The sequence below is a fragment of the Oncorhynchus mykiss genome, chromosome 17 (assembly GCF_057628025.1).
Source record: "Oncorhynchus mykiss isolate SJ-2025 chromosome 17, ASM5762802v1, whole genome shotgun sequence".
Classification (NCBI taxonomy): Eukaryota; Metazoa; Chordata; class Actinopteri; order Salmoniformes; family Salmonidae; genus Oncorhynchus; species Oncorhynchus mykiss.
Window position 1 is genome coordinate 30,607,125 of NC_143038.1, and position 18,867 is coordinate 30,625,991.

Sequence of the window (18,867 nt, forward strand, 5' to 3'; positions counted from 1 at the left end):
GTGTGCTCATTCCCAATTATATTCTAAAATGACAAGTCAGTAAAAAAATCTTTCTTGCTTTCCAACGTCTTGATTGAAATAGTTTAATTAGTTGAAATACTGTCTGAAAAGCACATTTCCTCACAAGCCATTTTATTCAACGAGATAAAAGCCTTTTTCGTTAGATGTAAATTCTCCATTGCTTCAAGTCAGCCCTGCTATTTGCTTATCTCCGTAATGCCTTTTCTTTGTCACTCATTTTTCAACTAGAATTCCAAGTTCAGCTTAATCATCCTAAAATGGTACATTATTTTGCATTCAGTAAAAAGTATAAAATAAAATTATATTGGTCGCATACACATATTTAGCAGGTGGGTGTAGCGAAATGCTTGTTGTTCCTTGCTCCAACAATGCAGTAATATCTAACAATACACAGCAATACACACAAATGTAAAAAGTAACAGGATGGAATTAAGAAATATAGAAATAATACGACGAGCAATGTTGGTGTCCGGAGTATATATACAGTACGAGTCAAAAGTTTGGACACACCTACTTATTCAAGGGTTTTTCTTTATTTTGACTACTTTCTACATTGCAGAATAACAGTGAAGACATCCAAACTATAAAATAAAACATATTGAATCATGTAGTAACCAAAAAAGTGTTAAACTATTCAAAATAGTTAAAAATATATATATACAGTGCATTTGAAAGTATTCAGACTTTATACAATGCATTAGGAAATAATTAATTAATAATAAAACATTGTGTATATCATCACCAGTCTACACACAATACCCAATAAGGACAAAGTGAAAACAAGTGTTTAAAAATGTTTGCAAATTAATGAAAGATAAAAAAACAGAAATATCTTATTTATATAAGTATTCAGACCCTTTGCTATGGAACTCGAAATTGAGTTTAGGTGCATCCTGTTTCCATTGATCATCCTTGAGATGATTCTAAAATTTGATTTGAGTCCTCCTGTGGTAAATTCAATTGATTGGACATGATTTGGAAAGGCTCACACTTGTCTATATAAGGTCCTACAGTTGACAATGCATGTCAGAGCAAAAACCAAGCCATGAGGTCAAAGAAATTGTCCGTAGAGCTCTGAGACAGGATTGTGTCGAGGCACAGATCTGGGGAAGGGTACCAAAAAATATCTGCAACATTGAAGGTCCCAAAGAACAAATTGGCCTCCATCATTCTTAAATGGAAGAAGTTCGGAACCGCCAAGACTCTTCCTAGAGCTGGCCGCCCAGCCAAACTGAGCAATCGGGGGAGAATGGACTTTGTTAGGGAGGTGACCAAGAACCCGATGGTCACTCTGACAGAGCTCCAGAGTTCCTCTGTGGAGATGGGAGAACCTTCCAGAAGGACAACCATCTCTGCAGCACTCCACCAATCAAGCCTTTATGGTAGTAAAAGGCACATGCCAGCCCGATTGGAGTTTGCCAAATGGAACCTAAAGAAAACAAGATTATCTGGTCTGATGAAAACAAGATTGGTTTCACAACGGTGAAGCATGGTGGTGGATGCATCATGGTGTGGGGATGTTTTTCAGCGGCAGGGACTGGGAGACTAGTCAGTATCGAAGGACAAAACTTGAGAGTCTTCACTATTATTCTACAATGGTAGAAAATAGTAAAATAAATAAAACCCTTTAATGAGTAGGTGTATCCAGACTTGACTGGTACTGTACGTGTGATGGGATGTATTGACTTTATGGACAGTATATGGATAGCATATGTAGCATATCTGAAGAATACACAGGATAGAATATTATATGTACAGAAATAGTTGAATAGGAATACAGTGTATACATACAGTGGGGGAAAAAAGTATTTAGTCAGCCACCAATTGTGCCAGTTCTCCCACTTAAAAAGATGAGAGGCCTGTAATTTTCATCATAGGTACACTTCAACTATGACAGACAAAATGAGAAGAAAAAAATCCAGAAAATCACATTGTAGGATTTTTAATTAATTAATTAGCAAATTATGGTGGAAAATAAGTATTTGGTCACCTACAAACAAGCAAGATTTCTGGCTCTCACAGAACTGTAACTTCGTCTTTAAGAGGCTCCTCTGTCCTCCACTCGTTACCTGTATTAATGGCACCTGTTTGAACTTGTTATCAGTATAACACATTGGAGTGTGACTGTTTGAGGTTGTGGACAGGTGTCTTTTATACTGATAACAAGTTCAAACAGGTGCCATACACTCATTCTTTATTTTGACTATTTTCTACATTGCAGAATAACAGTGAAGACATCCAAACTATAAAATAAAACATATTGAATCATGTAGTAACCAAAAAAGTGTTAAACTATTCAAAATAGTTAAAAATATATATATACAGTGCATTTGAAAGTATTCAGACTTTATACAATGCATTAGGAAATAATTAATTAATAATAAAACATTGTGTATATCATCACCAGTCTACACACAATACCCAATAAGGACAAAGTGAAAACAAGTGTTTAAAAATGTTTGCAAATTAATGAAAGATAAAAAAACAGAAATATCTTATTTATATAACTATTCAGACCCTTTGCTATGGAACTCGAAATTGAGTTTAGGTGCATCCTGTTTCCATTGATCATCCTTGAGATGATTCTAAAACTTGATTTGAGTCCTCCTGTGGTAAATTCAATTGATTGGACATGATTTGGAAAGGCTCACACTTGTCTATATAAGGTCCTACAGTTGACAATGCATGTCAGAGCAAAAACCAAGCCATGAGGTCAAAGAAATTGTCCGTAGAGCTCTGAGACAGGATTGTGTCGAGGCACAGATCTGGGGAAGGGTACCAAAAAATATCTGCAACATTGAAGGTCCCAAAGAACAAATTGGCCTCCATCATTCTTAAATGGAAGAAGTTCGGAACCGCCAAGACTCTTCCTAGAGCTGGCCGCCCAGCCAAACTGAGCAATCGGGGGAGAATGGACTTTGTTAGGGAGGTGACCAAGAACCCGATGGTCACTCTGACAGAGCTCCAGAGTTCCTCTGTGGAGATGGGAGAACCTTCCAGAAGGACAACCATCTCTGCAGCACTCCACCAATCAAGCCTTTATGGTAGTAAAAGGCACATGCCAGCCCGATTGGAGTTTGCCAAATGGAACCTAAAGAAAACAAGATTATCTGGTCTGATGAAAACAAGATTGGTTTCACAACGGTAATGGCACCTGTTTGAACTTGTTATCAGTATAAAAGACACCTGTCCACAACCTCAAACAGTCACACTCCACACTCCACTATGGCCAAGACCAAAGAGCTGTCAAAGGACACCAGAAACAAAATTGTAGACCTGTACCAGGCTGGGAAGACTGAATCTGCAATAGGTAAGCAGCTTGATTTGAATAAATCAACTGTGGGAGCAATTATTAGGAAATGGAAGACATACAAGACCACTGATAATCTCCCTCGATCTGGGGCTCCACGTAAGATCTCACCCCGTGGGGTCAAAATGATCACAAAAACGGTGAGCAAAAATCCCAGAACCACACGGGGGGACCTAGTGAATGACCTGCAGAGAGCTGGGACCAAAGTAACAAAGCCTACCATCAGTAACACACTACGCCGCCAGGGACTCAAATCCTGCAGTGCCAGACGTGTCCCCCTGCTTAAGCCAGTACATGTCCAGGCCCGTCTGAAGTTTGCTAGAGAGCATTTGGATGATCCAGAAGAAGGTTGGGAGAATGTCATATGGTCAGATGAAACCAAAATATAACTTATTGGTAAAAACTCAACTCGTCGTGTTTGGAGGACAAAGAATGCTGAGTTGCATCCAAAGAACACCATACCTACTGTGAAGCATGGGGCTGGAAACATCATGCTTTGGGGCTGTTATTCTGCAAAGGGACCAGGACAACTGATCCGTGTAAAGGAAAGAATGAATGGGGCCATGTATCGTGAGATTTTGAGTGAAAACCTCCTTCCATCAGCAAGGGCATTGAAGATGAAACGTGGCTGGGACTTTCAGCATGACAATGATCCCAAACACACCGCCCGGGCAACGAAGGGGTGGCTTCGTAAGAAACATTTCAAGGTCCTGGAGTGGCCTAGCCAGTCTCCAGATCTCAACCCCATAGAAAATCTTTGGAGGGAGTTGAAAGTCCATGTTGCCCAGCAACAGCCCCAAAACATCACTGCTCTATAGGAGATCTGCATGGAGGAATGGGCCAAAATACCAGCAACAGTGTGTGAAAACCTTGTGAAAAAGTTTCTATAAGTTTCTATAAGTGTCTATATACATAGGGCAGCAGCCTCTAAGGTGCAAGGTTGAGTAACTTGGTGGTAGCCGGCTAGTGACAGTGACTAAAGTTCAGGGCCGGGTACTGGGCAAAGGCCAGCTAGTGGTGACTATTTAACGTTCTGAAGGCCTTCAGTCTTTCGGTCCTAGCTTTGATGCACATGGACTGACCTCACCTTCTTGATGGTAGAGGGTTGAACAGACCGTGGCTCTGGTGGCTGGTGTCCTTGATGAGCTTCTTAACCTTCCTGTGACACCTGGAGGGCAGGCAGTGTGCCCCCGTTGATGCGTGGGACAGACTGCACCACCTTCTGGAGAGCCCTGGGCTTTCGGTCGTTGCAGTTACCGTACCAGGCGGTGATACCGCCCGATAGGATGCTCTCAATGGTGCATCTATAAAGGTTTTTGAGGGTCTTAGGGGCCAAGCCAAATTTCTTCAGCCTCCTGAGGTTGAAGAAGCGCTGTCTGCTTGGGTGGACCATTTCAGATTGTCAGCGATGTGTACGGCGAGGAACTTTTCACCATTTCAACTTTGGCCTTTCTGGCCCTCAATGTGGATGAGGACGTTCTATGTCTGCTGTCTCCTGAAGTCCCCGATCAGCTCTTTAATTTTGTTGACTTTGAGGTAGAGCTTATTTTCTTGCCACCATTCCGCCAGGGCCCTCACCTCCTCCCTGTAAGGCTGTCTCGTCGCTGTAGTGTCATCTGCAAACTTGATGTTTGAGTTGGAGGTGTGCATGGCCACGCAGTCATGGGTGAACTGGGAGTACAGGAGAGGGCTGAGAACGCATCCTTGTGGGGATCAGCGGAGTGGAGATGTTGTTTCCTACCTTCACCACCTGGGGGCTGCCGTCAGGAAGTCCAGGACCCAGTTGCACAGCGCAGGGTTCAGACCCAGGGCCCCAAGCTTAATGATGAGCTTGGAGGGTACTATGTTATTGAAGGCTGAGCTGTAGTCAATGAACAGAATTCTTACATAGGTATCCCTCTTGTCCAGATGGGATAGGGCAGTTTTCAGTGTGATGCTGATTGTGTCATCCTGGGATCTATATGGGCGATATGCAAATTGCAATGGGTCTAGGGTGTCAGGTAAGGTGGAAGTGATTTGATCCATAACTAGCCTCTCAAAGAACTTCTTGATTACAGAAGTGAGTGCTACGGGGCTATAGTAATTTAGTTCAGTTACCTTCGCTTTCTTGGGTACAGGAACAATGGTGGACATCTTGAAGCAAGTGGGGACAGCAGACTGGAATAGTGAGATATTGAATATGCCTGTAAACACTCCAGCCAGCTGGTCTGAGCATGCTCTGAGGACGTGGCTATGGATGCCATCGGGGCCTTGCGAGGGTTAACACGCTTAAATGTCTTCCTCATGTCAGTTTCGGAGAATGAGAGCTCACAGTACTCGGGAGCGGCAGCCCGCAGCAGTGGCCCGCAGAGGTGGCCCGCGTCGGCGGCATTGTGTTTTCCTCTAGGCTGGCAAAGAACGTGTTTAGCTTGTCTGGGAGCAAGACCGTGACCGTGACATGGCTGGGTTTTCCTTTATAATCTGTGATTGTCTGGAGTCCCTGCCACATACAGTACGTCTTGTGTCTCAGCCGTTGAATTGCGACTCCACTTTGTCTCTGTACTGACGTTTGTCTGTTTGATTGCCTTACGGAGGGCATAACTGGGTTGTTTGCATTTTTTCAGTATTGTGTGAATGCTGACATCTATCCATGTTTTTTTTGTTTGGATAGGTTTTAATAGTCACGGTGGGAACAACATCCGCTATACACTTCCTGATGAACTCAGTCACCATGTCAGTGTATACGTCAATGTTATTCTCAGAGGCCAACCCGGAACATATCCCAGCCTGCTTCCACTATGCTCAAGCAATTAACAGGAAATGAATAAAAAATGGATGCCAACCAAGTAGATCTGAATATAGTGAAAGGGAGGAAGCATTTCTATAGTCTTTGCTTCTATGTACAAAGCTTTTTTCTCCATGCTGTGGGGGATTGTCAGCGTGAGCTGTGTATGTAAGAAAATGGTCAGAAGCAAGGAGATACACTGGAGGCTAAAGCCCATTTGTATCAATTGGTATCTAATTCATAACAGGAGACATTTATGTGCGAATGAGGAATCTCTGGGGTTCATTAGCATATGCCAAAGTCATTGAGAAATCGGTGCACAGCTTGCCCTTACGAATTGCCCTATGCTGGAGAGGAGACCAGTTTATTACACAGCCTTGAACTAAATTGTCACAATCTTGTGGTAATTGATATGTAATCATGGCCAGTGGATTTTGTCCAGGGCAATAGTCAATGGTCTGTGACCATTTTTACAAACATAATTCAGAATTCATTAATCTTTTTCTTACCTTGGCAGGTTTTTTTGTTGAGAACCTGCAAGTGCCACCTGGGTTGTGTCTGTTAAGACATGCAATAGAAAACATTTGAAAACATTGGTAGCCCCTTCCTTCTTCAGTCTGTTTTGTTTCCGTTTGGTGCATAGCAAATTAACCTGACACTGGCTTTCAAGATTTGGACACTGTGCTGACAAACCTCCAAACGAGCTTCAATGCCATACAACACTCCTTCCGTGGCCTCCAACTGCTTTTAAATGCTAGTAAAACTAAGTGCATGCTCTTCAACCGATTGCTGTTCGCACCCGCACGCCCGACTAGCATCAACACTCTGGACGGTTCTGACTTAGAATATGTGGACAACTACAAATACCTAGGTGTCTGCTTAGACTGGAAACTCGCCTTCCAGACTCACATTAAGCATTTCCAATCCAAAAATAAATCTAGAACCAGCTTCCTATTTTGCAAAATAGCCTCCTTCACTCATGCTGTCAAACATACCCTCGTAAAACGGACTATCCTACCGATTCTTGACTTTGGCAATGTCATTTACAAAATAGCCTCCAACACTCTACTCAGCAAACTGGATGCAGTCTATCACAGTGCCATCCGTTTTGTCACCAAATACCCATATGCTACCCACCACTGCCACCTGTATGCTCTTGCTGGCTGGCCCCCACTACATATCCGTCGCCAAACCCACTGGCTCCAGGTCATCTATAAGTCTTCGCTAGGTAAATCCCCACCTTGTCTCAGCTCACTGGTCACCATAGTAACACCCACCCGTAGCATGCTCTCCAGCAGGTATATTTCACTGGTTATCCCCAAAGCCAACACTTCCTTTGGCCGCCTTTCCTTCCAGTTCTCTGCTGCCAATGACTGGAACGAATTGCATAAATCACTGAAGCTGAAGTCTTATATAGCACACCCAACTACCTCATCCCCATATTGTTATTTATCCTCTTGCTCATTTGCATCCCAATATCTCTACTTGCACACCATCTTCTGCACATCTATCACTCCAGTGTTAATGCTAAATTGTAATTATTTTGCCTCTATGGCCTATTTATTGCCTTACCTCCCTACTCTTCTACATTTGCACATACTGTACATAGATTTTTCTATTGAGTTATTGACTGTACATTTGTTTATGTGTAACTCTGTGTTGTTGCTTTTGTCGCACTGCTTTGCTTTATCTTGGCCAGGTCGCAGCTGTACATGAGAACTTGTTCTCAACTGGCCTACCTGGTTAAATATAGGTGAAATAAAAATAAATACATTTTTTATAAAAGACTTAAGCTATTAGCAACCAGATGCTAATGTTTGCATCGATTAACCCAAAACGATGAGCATGAGTTTTGCCTAAAATGTTTTATGTTGGGTACAGATACTATAAAGCAATTCTGCTACAGATCTCAAGGAAGCATATCCAAATATGTGTGTGGTCCATCTTTTCAAAAACGGTCTCTGCAGTCTGCCGCCATCTGCCTTCTCCAATCACAAGAGAGCAATCCTGAGGTTCATCCACCTGTTGGATCGCATTTGGGCCAAGAACATTAGAAAGCCTTGGTGCAACAATAACTTCATAGACATTTACAGTAAATGGCCTCATATATGAACCTGTCATCCAAAACAGGTTTGTCTTCAGCAAGAAATATTTATTCAATTGTTGCCCACCTGTGCGGTGCACATTTGAGGACATTCCTAATCCCTATGACAAAAGCCTGTCTCCCCACTATATTTCTGTGTTCCTAAACAGAGGTTGTTGCAAAATCTGCCACAGAGGGATAGCATTATTGCTGCGTTATTCAGTGCTGTGGCATCTCACATCATGTTGATCAGAGACTATTTGTCTGAAGTTCACTGTGGTTTAATTTGACATCATTCACCCGCCGTGACCTTTGATCAAAGGTGATAATGAGGCCATGCCTCCTACCTTTGTTCTTCTGAGTAGATCAATCCCGAACATACACATGAAGAACATGTTTAATGAGGTACATAGTTACCTCGATGCCGATTTAATATGTATTTATGTATCCACCTTGCACAATATTGAACCTGGGGGTTTCAACCAAGACAAGAGGTTCTTAATAATGGAAATATAATATATTTATATCCCTACGATACTAATATATGTAATCTGACTCTGAGTAAGTGCATTAGGGTTTGCCAACTTAGCAACCCTCCTCTTGGAGAGTGTACAGGCTTTTGTTCCATCCCTGCTTGAACTCACCATATTCACCAAATCAAGGTCCAGTTAAGCTGCTGATTGGTAGAACCAGGGTTGTTAAAGAAGGGTTGGAACAATGGTCCGGTAGCACTCCATAAGGAGGGTAGGGAAGTTGGCAACCTATGCAGTAGGCAACATGTACCCTTGGATTTGGCTAAATGATAAGGCAAGAACGTAGGTATTTACTCTAAACCATTGACAACTATAGGGAAAAGGTACCTCAAATGAGCTGGTGCACTTGGAAAAGACTATGTGTTCGTGCCAGGCTCAGTGAGACGAGAGAGGAATAAACCCACTGAGAACAGTTTCTATTCCACGTTAGTTCAACGTAATTTTGTTGAAATGACGTGGAAACAACATTGATTCAACCAGCGTGTGCCCAGTGTGAACTGTCAGCTGTTTGCATGATGGATTACATAATAGTGCAACAGTACCCCCTAGTGAACAATATGTGGAATGACCTATGTGGTGACTAAATCGATTTTCTTTAACCTTATCGCTTAGTTACACAACTATCCAATAGCGATAGTGATGGATGGGTGTCTGTGGACTATGGTCTCTCTCTTCCCACGTGAGCCTCTTTTCTCCCACCCCCGCCCCCCGATGAGTCCAAAGATAAGAGCGAGAGAGGAGAGAGACAGAGACAAATGGGCTGATCTCCACAGAAGGGTTACTGATGATTAGTCCATGGCCAGGATGTATTGCAATGCTTATGTATATTTTTGTATTTTACAAAAACACAAACATCAACATAAATGACACTGACAAATTCAAAAATGTATTTTAGGAAGAGTCCGATTAATTTAAAGGTAATCACACTTGAATAACACAGGCTAGGCAGCTCACTTGGCAGAAACTGATTTAATCAATGTTGTTTCCATGTCATTTCAACCCCCAAAATCTATGAGATGACGTTGAATCAACGTGGGAAACTAATTGGACTTGCAAAAAGTAATCAACTGTTAACCTAAATCCAATGACTTGGTGAATGTTTTTGTTAATTTCACGTTGAATTCACGTTAGCTGACAACTCAACCAAATGTAAATCATAACCAGTGGGCACCGACTGAGAGGTAACTATTACAACAATAAGGCAGATGCATGAAGACAACAAAAAAAAACTATACAACCTGGTAGAATTCTGTTATTACATTCTAGAATGTGTGTGTGTGTGTGTGTGTGTGTGTGTGTGTGTGTGTGTGTGTGTGTGTGTGTGTGTGTGTGTGTGTGTGTGTGTGTGTGTGTGTGTGTGTGTGTGTGTGTGTGTGTGTGTGTGTGTGTGTGTGTGTGTGTGTGTGTGTGTGTGTGTGTGTGTGTGTGTGTGTGTGTGTGTGTGTGTGTTGTCATATTCACAGGGAAACATATCCCAGCAATTTCACAGTTTTATTAACAGGAACACAGGAGACTATTTTATCCGGCACAGGGAAACCGAGGAGTCAACATTCCAAAGCATAAACCCTGGGAAGAGGGGCTCAGTGAATATGGTCTGGAATGTGTGCAGGGGTGACTGTAGGAGTTCAGAGTGCCAGCCGCCAGATACACTCCTACTCTGTAGGAGCTGAAGGGGAAGAAGGGGACAAGTATGTCAGTCTTCTTATCATTGTGTCTGGCAGTGTAACAGTTACTATATGTGCTCAGGCACCACGACTTGTCATTGTATCCAAGAAAACTGTCAAAACCCATTCTTCTCCTATTTCCTCTATATGTCACTCCTATACCAGTCTTTACACGCTCCACTCTGCTTCCCGGTAACAGCGCCCAGTCAGACCCTGTCTGCACAGGAGCTGTAGTCAAATCTCTCTGGGTGATCAGGATACGGCTGCTCCTCTATCACCCGTGTCACCTTTCTGTTCTTTTCAGACAGAAAGAGCTTTCTGTCTGTTGTGTTTCAATCTAGTGTGAGCTCACTGGCATCTTTTTAGTTGATCCTATCACATCAATAGAGTCAACCAACCCTGTTCATTTCTCTACTGTCATGTAATCACGTCAGGAGGGATTAGAAGATGTCTTATATGAATTGACAAATCAAATGCATTCACTTACAAGTCTTGATTTTACAACGACTCATTTGGGGGAAAAAAATACAAAAAATGACCATGATTCCATATTTCAGTATCGCGCGCACACACGCACGGTCAATGTCACATGAATACAGTTTGACACAAACCCTCAACATATTTCAGTTTCTCAAGTCTTTGGTGAGGATCCACCAGACCAGCGGAAAGCAGCATCACTTCTTGAGTCTCCTGGGTGATTGTAACTTGGTTCCAGCTCTCCCAGGTGGGAAGGGTTTGACCTTCTGCTGAGACCAGGAAGCCTGACAGCCTGCAGAGAGCTTATTATATGGCACTATACACCTGGTACGGGGGGGAAAAGTATAAAAATCTATGCACTGTATGCAAGTCGCTCTGGATACGAGCGTCTGCTAAATGACTCAAATGTATAAATGTAAAATGTCATTCACACGTTTACAACATAATTAAAAGTGTAATTATAAAGATGCCAACTTTCTCTGTGAGGTTACACCCATTCAACCTAAATGAAATGTAGAAATATGCAATGTTCAGGGTTTGTGTGTAGCATCTCATTTGAGAAAAATTGGTAATTGTAGTGTTCATGTTTTATTTTGATATACAGTATAGGAATATTCTGTCTGTTTTTAACATGTACCTACAGAGCTGTATTGAATGTTTTGACCACTGGCAGAACCCTCTATCAGGTTTCAGGTAAGACCCAAGTGCAGACTGTGTTGAAGTAACAATGTTTATTGCAACAACAGGGGCAGAGAAACGACAGGTCGAGGCAGGCAGGGGTCGATAATCCAGAGTAGCGGCAAAGGTACAGGACGGCAGGTGGGCTCAGAGTCAGAACAGGCAAGGGTCAAGACCAGAAGGTCGAGGTAAAAGAGATACTGGGGAATAACAGGATCTGAGAAACCGCTGGTTGACTTGAGACAAACAAGGCAAACTGGCACAAACAGACAGAAAACACGGGTATAAATACCAAGGGGATATGTGGGGAAGATGGGCGACACCTGGAGGGTGTTGGAGACGAGCACAAAGACGGGTGAAACAGATCAGGGCGTGACACCCTCAGAAGCCCCTTCTGTGATTTGGAGAATATTTTCTGGTCAAACACATCCAGCTCCTCTTTTGAAGTCAGCAACACAAAGACCAGTGATGACCACCGAGCAGGTGAGAGGTTGGCCTCTGAGAGACATTCTGCATGTAGCGTTTGACCAAGAGAATGGTCATTCAGCTCATTCAGACAGTGGAACAGATTGAAGCATCTCCCTGAGGGTATGTCCCTGATATTCTCCTTGATGTATTCCACTATCCTCATATTGGTCTATGCGCTGCTTCTTGTCTGTGTCAGAAGGCCTCTGAGTCGAGTGTGACTGGACTCCAGCGAGAGGCCGAGAAGGAAGCTGAGAAACAGGTCCAGGTGCCCACTCTCACTCCGTAAGGCCTTATCCACGGCACACATGTCGGCTAATTTCAGAATTCTCATCTTGACTAAAGGTTGATTTGTGGTTCATCCAAAAGGTTAACATTGTCATTGTCGAATGTGAGAAACACATAAAGCAGCCAGAAAATCCTGGATGCGCAGATGAACACTTTCTCCTGGTACAGCATACACTCCTCTCTAAAGATCTGTGTGCACACTCCTGAGAACACGGACGCTTCTCTGACATCAATGCCACACTCTCTCAGGTCCTCATAGAACATCTGATTCCCTTTCTACAGCTGTTTGAAAGCCAGTTTTCCCAGGGTCTTGACTTTCTTTATTCCAGTGTGGATCTGGCTCATCTTTCCCATGATACAGTGACTTGCAAACGTGTTCACCCCCCTTGGAGTTTTTCCTATTTTGTTGCATTACAGCCCGTCATTTAAATTGATTTGTAATTGGATTTCATGTAATGGACATGCACAAAATAGTCCAAATTGGTGAAGTGAAATGAAAAAATAACTTGTTTTTAAAAAATTCAAAAGATTACAAAACAAAAATGTGGTGCGTGCATATTTACCCTTTGCTCTGAAGCCCCTAAATAAGATCTGGTGCAACCAATTACCTTCAGAAGTCACATAATTACTTAAATAAAGTCCACCTGTGTGCAATGTCACATGATCTGTCACATGATCTCAGTATATATACACCAGTTCTGAAAGGCCTCAGAGTCTGCAACACCACAAAGCAAGGGACACCACCAAACAAGCGGACCAAGGAGCTCTCCAAACAGGTCACGGACAAAGTTGTGGAGAAGTACAGATCACGATTGGGTTATAAAAAAATATCATAAACTTTGAACATCCCACGGAGCACCATTAAACCCATTATACATTTTTTTAAAGACTATGGCACCACAACACACTTGCCAAGAGAGGGTCGCCCACCAAAACTCATGGAATAGGCAAGGAGGGTGTTAATCAGAGGCAATAAAGAGACCAAAGATAACCCTGAAGGAGCTGCAAAGCGGAGATTGGAGTATCTGTCCATAGGATCACTTTAAGCTGTACACTCCACAGAGCTGGGCTTTACGGAAGAGTGTCCAGGAAAAAAAAGCCATTGGTTAAAAAAGAAAACAACAAAAAAACACGTTTGACGTTCGCCAAAAGGCATGTGGGAGACTCCCCAAACATAACCAGGTCTCTCTTGGAAAAGAGATATTATCTCAATGAGAAAAACACGTATAAATAAAGGTAATATAACATATGTAAGGAGGTACTCTGGTCAGATGAGACTAAAATTTTGCTTTTTGGCCATCAAGGAAAAATCTCTGGCGCAAACCCAACACCTCGAGAACCTCATACCCACAGTGGAGCATGGTGGTGGCAGCATCATGCTGTGGGGATGTTTTTCATCAGCAGGGACTGGGAAACTGGTCAGAATTGAAGGACTGATGGATGCTAAATACAGGAAGATTCTCGAGGGAAACCTGTTTCAGTCTTCCAGAGATTTGAGACTGGGACGGAGGTTCACCTTCCAGCAGAACAATGACCCTAAGCATACTGCCAAAGCAACACTTGAGTGGTTTAAGGGGAAACATTGAAATGTCTTGGAATGGCCTAGTCAAAGCCCAGACCTCAATCCAATTAAGAATCTGTGGTATGACTTAAATATTGCTGTACACCATTGGAACACATCCAACTGGAAGGAGCTGGAGCAGTTTTGCCTTGAAGAATGGGCAAAAATCCCAAATGGCTATATGTACCAAGCGTATAGAGACATACCCCAAGAGACTTGCAGCAGTAATTGCTGCAAAAGGTGGCTCTACAAAGTATTGAATTTTGGTGGTGGGGGGGAGGTGAATAGTTATGTATGCTCAAGTTGTCTGTTTTCTTGTTTGTTTCGCAAAAAAAAATATTTTGCATCTTCAAGGTGGTAGACATGTTGTGTAAATCAAATGATACAAACCTCCCCCAAAAAAATATGTTTAAATTCCAGGTTGTAAGGCAACAAAATTGGAAAAATGCCAAGGGGGTGAATACTTTCGCAAGCCACTGTACCTCATGTTCATTATTGACCTCTCTACTTCCACCCTCAGTGATATAGAGCTCTGTGTAGATCTTGTTGAGAAGTGTTGTGTTTCCTAGTTTAGATATTCCCTCAATTATACTTTCAAACTTCTTCTTCAGATGAGATTTAAGTTTTTGTTGGCACCTCTTGGCAAGTGTATCTAAAAAATATATATTTTTGGTACTTTTACCCCAGTTTCGTGATATACAATTGGTACAGTCTTGTCCCATCGCTGCAACTCCCGTACTGACTCGGGAAAGGTGAAGGTTGAGAGCCATGCATCCTCCAAAACACAACCCTGCCAAGCTGCACTGCTTCTTGACACACTGCTCGCTTAACCCAGAAGCCATCCACACCAACGTGTCGGAGGAAACACAGTACAACTGCCATCAGCTTGCTAGAGCGCGATGGAACAAGGAAATCGCGGCTGGCCAAACCTTCCCCTAACCCAGACAATGCTGGGCCAATTGTGCACCCCCTCATGGGTTTTCCAGTTCACAGCCAGCTGTAACACAACCTGGGCTCAAACCTGGGGCTGTAGTGGCACCTAATGTGATGCAGTGCCTTAGACAGCTGCGCCACTTCGAGGCCAAAAACAGAACATTTAACCAGAACTTTATTTTTGTACTTTTTTTTTATTGTATTCACGATTTCAAGCTGAAAGTCTATGTGCAACAGATGTTTTTAATTATCTACAAAATACTAAGGTATTTACTTTGTTTGGTATATACTGTGTATTTCATGAATTTAGCATTAAACCTAGAGACTACATGCAAATTCATGCTTAATTACACAATCTGATTGCACTAACGGGCTTTTTAAGCTAACACATTTTGTTTGGCTCATATTATATAAACGTATTAAAATATTATTTAAATATTTCTTAGTTCTATATAGTTCGTTAGCGAGCTCATTCTGGTTCATGTTCCTCAGGACGTGCAGTGTGATCTTCAGACCGCCCTCTCTGGCACTGCTCAGCTGATCCTCATTCAGTGTTCACCCCTTCCTCATTCTCCCTTTGACTTCCAAAGCATTCTGGGAGATCTGGAATCCTTTTTATCCTCTACAGCTCTTTCTTCACAAACTTGATGATATTGTCTTCAAGTGAGTCTGCGGCCGGTACTGCAGGGGGTCCGCGAAAATATATTTAAAAGAAAGTCAAATATTTGTTTTATTTCAACGTTTCTATGAATATCGCTAGAAACAACAGAATAAACACATTTTCAATGACATACCTATAGTAGACAAGAGCAGAATATATATTTCTAATGATGTCAACTTAATTTCACTCACTGGAGTATCTGACATAGGCTTTGAAAAAGCACACTCAAATAGGCTACTAGTCGGTAAGTGCCTCTGGCTGCTGGTAAGTTTTCTTGAATTGGACATACATTTTTGCCAACACATGGCTAAACAGCTGCTCTTGGCAACCATGTTTGGCGTTATCTTTCTACCTAATAGACTATGTTAGAGTTTACACTTCCTCTTTCAACTATAATGTGGGGAGGTCAAAATAATGAAAAACGATCTAACAAATCTATTCATTTTAAAATGTTGATTACTTTTTCCTTGGCATTATCATTCACCTAATGATAAGACAAGAAATGTGAAAAAAATGTTTTGCCAGTTTGCCTGAAAGGGGGTCCCTGGGCAAGGAAATGTTGATTTATATACAGTGCCTTCAGAAAGTATTCACACCCCCAAAATACTCTGTGGTGTCAAAGTGGAATAAAACTTCTTTTTTTTTTTTACTATTTACAGAAAATAAAACACTCAAATATCTTGATTAGATAAGTATTCAGCCCCTGTGAATTCATCTCCCAGTGTCTGGTGGAAAGCAGACAACCAGGTTTTCCTCTAGGATTTTTCCTGTGCTTAGCTCTATTCTGTTTATTTTTAATCCTAAAAAACTCCAAGGTCCTTAATGATTACAAGCATGCCCATAACATGATGCAGCCACTACTGTGTTAAAAAAATTATGGAGAGTGGTACTCAGTATTGGATCTGCCCCAAACATAACACTTTGTTTTCAGGACAAAAAAGTAAATTGACTTCCCACATTTTTTGCAATATTACTTTGGTGTTGCAAACATGATGCATGTTTTGTAATATTTGTATTCTGTACAGGCTTCCTTCTTTTCATTCTGTCAATTAGGTTAGTATTGTAGAGTAACTAAAAGGTTGTTGATCCATGCTTATTTTTCTCCTATCACAACCATTGAACTCTGTAACGGTTTAAGTGACCATTGGCCTCATGGTGAAATCCCTGAGCAGCTGTCTTCCTCTCCGGCCACTGAGTTAGGAAGGACACCTATTTTTGTAGTGACTGGGTGCAGTAATACACCATCCAAAGTGTAATTAATAACTTCACCATGTTTAAAGGGATATTCAATGTCTGCTTTTTTTTTTACCCATCTACCAATAGCTGCCCTTCTCTGCGAGGCATCAGAAAACTTTCCTGGTCTTTGTGGTTGAATCTGTGTTTGAAATTCACTGCTCGACTGAAGTACCTTACAGATAATGGTATGTGTGAGGTACAGTTAATCTTTGGATACAATCATTTGTGATCTAATGTCAAAGTCTAATGTCATGTTGGCAGGTAAGGATTTGGTGTACAATAATAATCACAATTTATTCATTAACAGAATAGTATTTTCTGAACGTGTGTATGTGTCTGCCTGAGGTGCGATTCTAGCGTGCGTGTGTGTGTGTGTGCCGCCAGTCTCCGACAGCCATGAATAAAACATGCAAGAGGTGGTGGTGGAAGCTCCAAAGTCAGTGGTGTGTGTGCTTATGTGCTGCCGGCCCAGGCGACCCATGATGTCAGTCAGTTGGCAGGAACCTGTCACTGAAAACGTCCTGCTTCTTTGAAGGCCTGTCATTTCTAATGTACCAGAGCCAGAACTGTGGCAAAAGTAGTCTCGTTTGGCTTGCGTCGTGTGTGTATATGTTTGTGTTATGAGGGGAAACATTTTCAAATTAACATATCCACTGAACTAAACAGGAATCTCAGTCCATTTCCCTACTACACACATCAAGGTCTCCATACTCTCACTTTAGCAGTAATTGCTTCTGTATTTCAATAATTCCCTCAACCAAGTAAATTCATTTGAAATACTAATAAACCAGACTTATCCCAATTGCACTTGGTGTTCAAGGTCATCAAACGCACCACATCCATGATAGATATTTGACATAATGTGACACATCTGGGATGCTCGCGATTCCTCATCTGGATAGTAGGATGCTGCCTCTTAATGAGAGTGAAAAATTGTCCAAGCTTTCCAACTTATTGTAACGTCACAGCAGTCATTGAGGGGAGGTATTGTCAGCTATAATAGAAATGTAACATTTAGAGAAAGCATGGTTCTGTATACCAGGAGACTTGATCAGCACCAAGCAAAGGCTCATTCAGACTTATATTTCTATATGAAAACTTAGGTAACTTTTTGCACCTTTATCCAGGTATGATATCTGTCCCTTGCAGCCACGACGGAAATAGAGACGGGCTTTCAATTAAGTGTCAGGCATTCTCTCAGGTGACAGGATAGGTGTTTATGCCAGGGTGGTGGGGGCTGATGGGTAGGCGGGCATGGTTGTATTTCTCTGCCCATTTGGCCCTGTAATGAGCCACTCTGACGAGCTTGTCTGACAGCAGCTGGTGAGAAAAAAATACAAACAGGAAACAGCCAGCCAGGGATGAGAAGAAGTGCAAATGAGAGCGAGGGAGGAGAGAAAGTGTGTAATGCATGCTGCTCTTAAGGCAGCAATAAATTCTATTTTAATGGGGCACCGCAGCAGTATCAGGCACTCAGCAGCCTGTTGTGTTTGATGCCAAATTGGGCAGAATAAACAGATTTGCTGTGCAGCTGGCCCAAACTCTATCATCCCCCCCCCCCCATCACTCCTGCTCCCTCTTTCCTCCCCTCCAAACATCCCAGATGTGAATTGCACCATGCACACAGATTCCAGAATACACTTCAGGTCTGACAGAAGCACATTGATTTCAATGGGATGCAGTGCACACTATTGAGACTTTGCATGTCGTGATCATTGCAAGTGGCCTAAAAACTTACCTCAAAAATATTAGCAGTCCTCAAAAACAGTTGATATAAAGAAAATAACTGGTTTCTAATCTCATCCTTTAATTTGGGATCGCGACATAGCCCTATATAGCCAGAATCTATACAACCGGCAGCATGAGACGTGAAGTAAACTTTACGTTAGCTGTGTATTACTCCTGAAAACACTTGCAGTGAATTATCCCTTTTAAATTCTGTCATGACAACTACAAAATTGTATATTCACATGATCAACTATTGTATTTCTTTAAAACTACCTTTTTTCTTATACTTTACACACAGTGTATTATGAGGGTGTCAAATGGTGCAATTGCACCCCCTTGTGGATCAAATAAAACTTCAGGTTGGAAAATAAATGAAAGGTGCACTGTGACACACACACAAAAGGGAAATCACTACATAAATGTGATTGTATAGGAATCTTCAACATCTCCTTCCCATCAAGTTTT